Here is a 5,404-nt window from a genome sequence, read left to right on the forward strand (position 1 = left end):
TGCAGATGTACATGATGTACTTGATGAGGAAAGGGCTGAAAATGAGCAGGCTAGAGGTATGCCAAAATCGCTGGTGCACACTTTGCGTGATAGTAAATTGGATGCACCTTTATCTAGTCGTACTCGTTCAGGCTCTCGCCATGCATCTTATGCATCAGATTGTTATGCTTTGGTTGTGTCTAGTTTACATGATGTTGAGGAGCCTCTGTCTTTTGATGAAGCACAGAATTCAGAAAATTGGATTGCTGCCATGAAATCAGAATATGATGCACTTATAGAGAATGACACATGGACTTTATGTGATTTGCCTCCTGGCAAAAACACCATTGGTACGAAGTGGGTTTACAAGTTGAAACGCAAGCCGGATGGTGAGAACGTGACAAGTACCTGAGCTTATGCACAAATGATGCCAAATCCTTTGTGTTGCTGGGCGGATCGATAAGCAATAAAGCCTTAACTTTCTCTGGGTCAGCTTTATTCCATTTTGGGAAACCACATGTCCTAGCAAATGGACTCTGGCATGAGCAAACTTACACTTCTTTGGGTTGATTTGCCCAGCCTCTTGTTGAAGCCTTTCAAAACTCAACCTTAGCTTCTCCAAATGTGTGACCCTTGAGCTATAACACCCAATGTCATCCATGAAAACACGAATGAACTTACCCAAGTAGGGACCAAACACTCTATTCATCCATCCTTGGAAGGTAGCATATGCATTAACCAGCCCAAAAGGCATTCTTTTGTAGGCAAAACAACCCCAAGGAGTAATGAAGGTCATCTTCAATCGATCTTCAATTGCTATCAAGATTTGAAAGTAGCCAAAAAATCCATCCATGATTGAGTAACGTTCATGACCTACAACCTGATTGAGGATTTCATCTAAAAAGGGTAGTGGATAATGATTCCTTTTTTTGGCAGCATTCAAAGGTTTGAAATCGACACATATCCTAAAACTTCCGTTCTTCTTGGGCACAATAACAAGTGGAGAGACCCATTCGGACTCCTCCACTCGGAAGATGAAATCTGCTTCCAAAAGCTTTGTCACCTCTTCATGAAGTGCCTTCTCATGAATGACCCCAATCTCCTAAGCTTTTGAACCTTCGGCTTGGCACCTTCTTTTAGATTGATTCTATGCTCGACTCCTTTAGCTCCTTGCAACTCTGTATATTCAGTGGCTAATAGCTTTGGAAACTCTGTAAACATGTCTTCATACTCCTTTTTTTCTTTTTTTGTCAAGTCCTCTCCTAGCATGCTCCTTACATTCACTTTGGCAGGCCCTACAATTGCTTTTGGACTATCCTTCTCCTCCTTGACCTTCACATCATGCATCGATGCTTCCTTTTCAACACTTATCCCAAAAAGATCAGGACATAATTGCATCAAGCCTTCCTCTACACTTTCTTCTGATGATGTAGACGAAGCATCACTATCGTATGATGTGGTTTCCATCGAATCCGTATCTTGCATCTCCACTAGGAGCTGTGTACGGCTCTCGTGTGTCTTCATGTTGTAGACAATGGTCCTTCCTTTCTCTTTGTCGAGGATGGTAATCAAGCCCGTGTCCCAATCCTGCTTAGCACTAAGGGTTATAAGCCATGGCCTCCCGAAAATGATTGGATACGCATTCTCACCTGCTTGCATCACGTAGCAATCAACCAAGCACTCAATCCCCAAGACTTTTATCTTCACATCTTCAGCTATTCCAAGACACCTTGCCTTTTTGTGGTTGGCCATTCTCATACGGATCGAAGCATCCACTGACATCTTGACACCTGCTTCTTTCATGATAGCCTCGGTCATGACACACACCTGGGCACCACCATCCACATATGCTTGCACTTCCGTCTTCTTTCCCAACATAGCTTCAACTATTGGCACCATATCCACTGGGTGACCAACCCTCAAAGATGACACCATGCTTTGACGCTTTTCCTTCTTGGAAGGAAGCCGCGTACTCACACACTTGGTCCACTGCCTCCTCAATTTAGCATTCAAAGCCACCAACTGACCAAAAGATATATTTGCCTTTTGATTTCGTATGTCATCGACAATATCATAGTCTTCAACACCTTGGCCAAGGAGGTAGTCCTTTGGACCAATTTTCCTTCTTCGCCGCCTCTTGCTACTTTCTGGTTTGTCTTCTACCTTAGCCTTTCCTTTCCTTGCTCTTGTTTCCCTCTCTTCTTCTGTCTCTTTCTCCCTATCATGCCTAGCTCTCTTATTGACCAAAACATCCACATCTTGATGCTCAAGGGTAATGATGTTGATAGCCCTACCTTCTCCATTTCCAGGCAACGGTTGCAGTTGTTGTTGCGGCGGCGGTGCTTCTAGTGCTTGTTCTTGATGATTTTTTTCTATTCTTCCTCGACCACATCCATATAGGGGGTATATCCCTCCTCTCTCTCTTGGTGGTTCAGGACAATCAGGGGCGTAGTGACCCTCTTCATCACAATTGTAGCATCTTCCTTGTAGCCTTCGTCCCCTACCTCTCCCAGCTGGCCGCTCCTCTCTTTGGTTCCATTCATTATGTTAATTCTTAATTCTTGCAACTGACCAGCAAGATCATGCAAAACCCGGGCCATAACGAGATCTAGACCTTGAACCACTCGCTCCACTCTATCATCCATTGTCACAGGGACCATTGGTTGCACCACAACTGGCTCAGTATGTGTCAGGCCTTGCCCCCACCTTCTCTTGATCTTCTTGCTCTTGGCCTCGGCCATTTCCACATCTCTTTCAAATGTAGTAGGCTCATCTTGATCGACCTTCTCCTGCCAGCTTCACCTGCTCCCATGTTTGATTTTTTTCTTCCTCTAAACCTTCAAACCACTCCCGAGCTTCTCCTTTGAGCGCAAGAGGAAATACGTGAAGCTTGGCTCTGTCATTCACAATGTGTATACCAAGCGTATGCCGCTCGAAGTCCGCAATCCAATCCTTCAAATCCTCCTTCCGTGTAAACACTGGCCGACTATACGCCATCCCTTTGAAGTCCCTTCTCCCTTGCGTGAGTAATTCCACAAAATTTGAAGTCTTGCACCTCAACCAAACCACCACTTTTCTTCAATGAAGCTCGAAATTCACAGCAAAACCGCTTCACCTGGGTGCACAAACGGCAAATTTCCGCTCCCCAGCGGGATCGCCAAAGGATGATGGAGCAAAAGATGTCGTGCACACACTCACACACCCAGACAACTCAACAAAACACAAGGAATTTACTTAAATTCCTCACCTCACTCACTACCACTCAAGAGTTCCCTAAAAACTCTACCCACAAGCTCAATTCAAACTCCAAACGCCTCGACCTACAAGCCCTTGCTGCCCGCAGACACTACAAGGTGAGTCGAGGTGATGAACACTTGAAATCACGCTTGATGGTGACCAAAATATACAAGAAAAACCATCAAAAAACCAAAAACTCCCGCCACAAAAGGCCACTCTCAAACCATTGCAAAAGCTTCCCCAAACTCCACTCTGTTGGACTCTTTGGAGTAGCGCCAACCCTAATGGCACCGATACAGGGTCACATAGTCTTGCAGAAAGCCGCACCTTCTTCCCTCAATTCCTTGCACACACACATCCATGGAAACCTCAAAACTTCCATAGACTCTCTCAAGTGAAAAATTGAAGAGAGAAAGCTCTCATTCACTCCTCCATACACTCGAAAACAGGACGGGAACGCAACGGAACTACACTAGACCACCTGTAGGAACCCTGCTTCCTCCCACACAAGAGGGGTGAAAGTGTTGATATTGCTCTTCCAAAGTCCTCCCTCAGCCTGGACCATCACGGCACCATGAGTGATGTGGCAATTTTAAGCCATTTCACACCTTTTTTGACCGTTTTTGGCCCAGTTTTGGCCAGTTTTGACCCCCGTCGGGCGTTTTTCGCGGGAAAAACCCCTAACGGACTCCAAAATTCACCAAAATTCACCAAAATTCGCACGCTTGATCCTCGATACCCAAAGAACATTTCCACATCCCCACATTCCATTTTTAACCACTTCTAGGGCGATGCACGTATCACCGCAGATTAGGCGTCGCAAATAGACAGTTACCGCATGTGTCAAACTTCTCGAGTGGGATGAGAGTACCCACACTTGTCACTTGCATTATTTACATTCTAGAAAGCTCAAAAAAATTATCTAGAGCGAAAATAAGCCACCTAGAACCATATCGAAGGCCCCGGTACCCTATCCAGATAGGTACATATGCTCGACTGCCGACACGCAAGCACACATATTTACAATGTGCACACGTTGCACCTTTTTTCGAACTTGAAACCACTTTGCAAAGCTCCCAAATGCATGTATTTACATCTTTTTGTACATATGACCATGCATATAAACGCTACTTTGTACACGCCAAAAGCCGTCTATCAACGTGTTTCTTCTGCTGTCAATTTGTTGTGTTCTGAAATGCTTTCCATGCGACCACAGTGCCATGTATGCATGATACCTCCAGTCACATCCAATAGCCAGCTCTTCCTCTTCTAGAGATATGGGTTCTCCGATCTGTCGAGCTGCTCTCACTGTCTTGTCCAACCATGCCATTATAGGGAATTCAGGTAGAGGAGCTAGCTCTGAAATCTTGTATATGCAGGTCTGCACTTCCTCCGTTAAACACCCCTTGATATCAATTGGAAGAATGAATTGCAAGAACTTATGCCAGTCGTGCGATTTCTGTCCTGACAGTTGATCGTCACGGGTGAATGCTGTCTTGAGACATCACATATATCCTGTTGGCGTCCTGAACTCTGAAATCACCCTTTTAACTTGTCGCTCCTCGCTTTTTAGCAATACCCCTGGCGCTCTTGGAGGCTTTATTTGGCCAGTTGCATTGGCGAAAGGCCACAGCTCTGGCATCTTTCCAACTGACTGCAAATCATCCTTGTGAATCTCGATTGTCTTTCATTCCCATGATTGTCTTCCAAAGGAGCTCTCCCACATTCTTGAATATATGCATTGGATCCAGCAAATGGTTAATTAGTAGATCATCCCAGTACGGCAACGTATGGAGAATGGACAAAACGTTTCATTTCTGGAATAGGTTGCCCCTCATGTTGCTCCCATCGGTGACGCCACTCTTGTACATGCATAGGATGACATTCGACGCGACCAAGCTGACCTTCGCGCAAGTGATGGCCATCTGGAAGGTAACGGTGGTGGCCTTGATAAATTGTCTTTCGAAAAGAGGCAGAATAGCGCACATCCAAAGACGGGCTGCAAATTGGACATGCATTGTATCCCGAAGTTGTAAGCCCTGCATATATTAAAGCATGATTCAAGCCAAGGCAAAGTGCTTGCGAATAGAAAGAATTTTGTAAATCAAGAACCATACCAGAAGCTTCTCCGTATCCTGGCCAATCATGCATAGTCCACATAAGAAGTCCATGGATCCTTGCATGCTGT

This window comes from Adiantum capillus-veneris, chromosome 4, assembly GCF_014529385.1.
Source record: "Adiantum capillus-veneris isolate H3 chromosome 4, ASM1452938v2, whole genome shotgun sequence".
Classification (NCBI taxonomy): Eukaryota; Viridiplantae; Streptophyta; class Polypodiopsida; order Polypodiales; family Pteridaceae; genus Adiantum; species Adiantum capillus-veneris.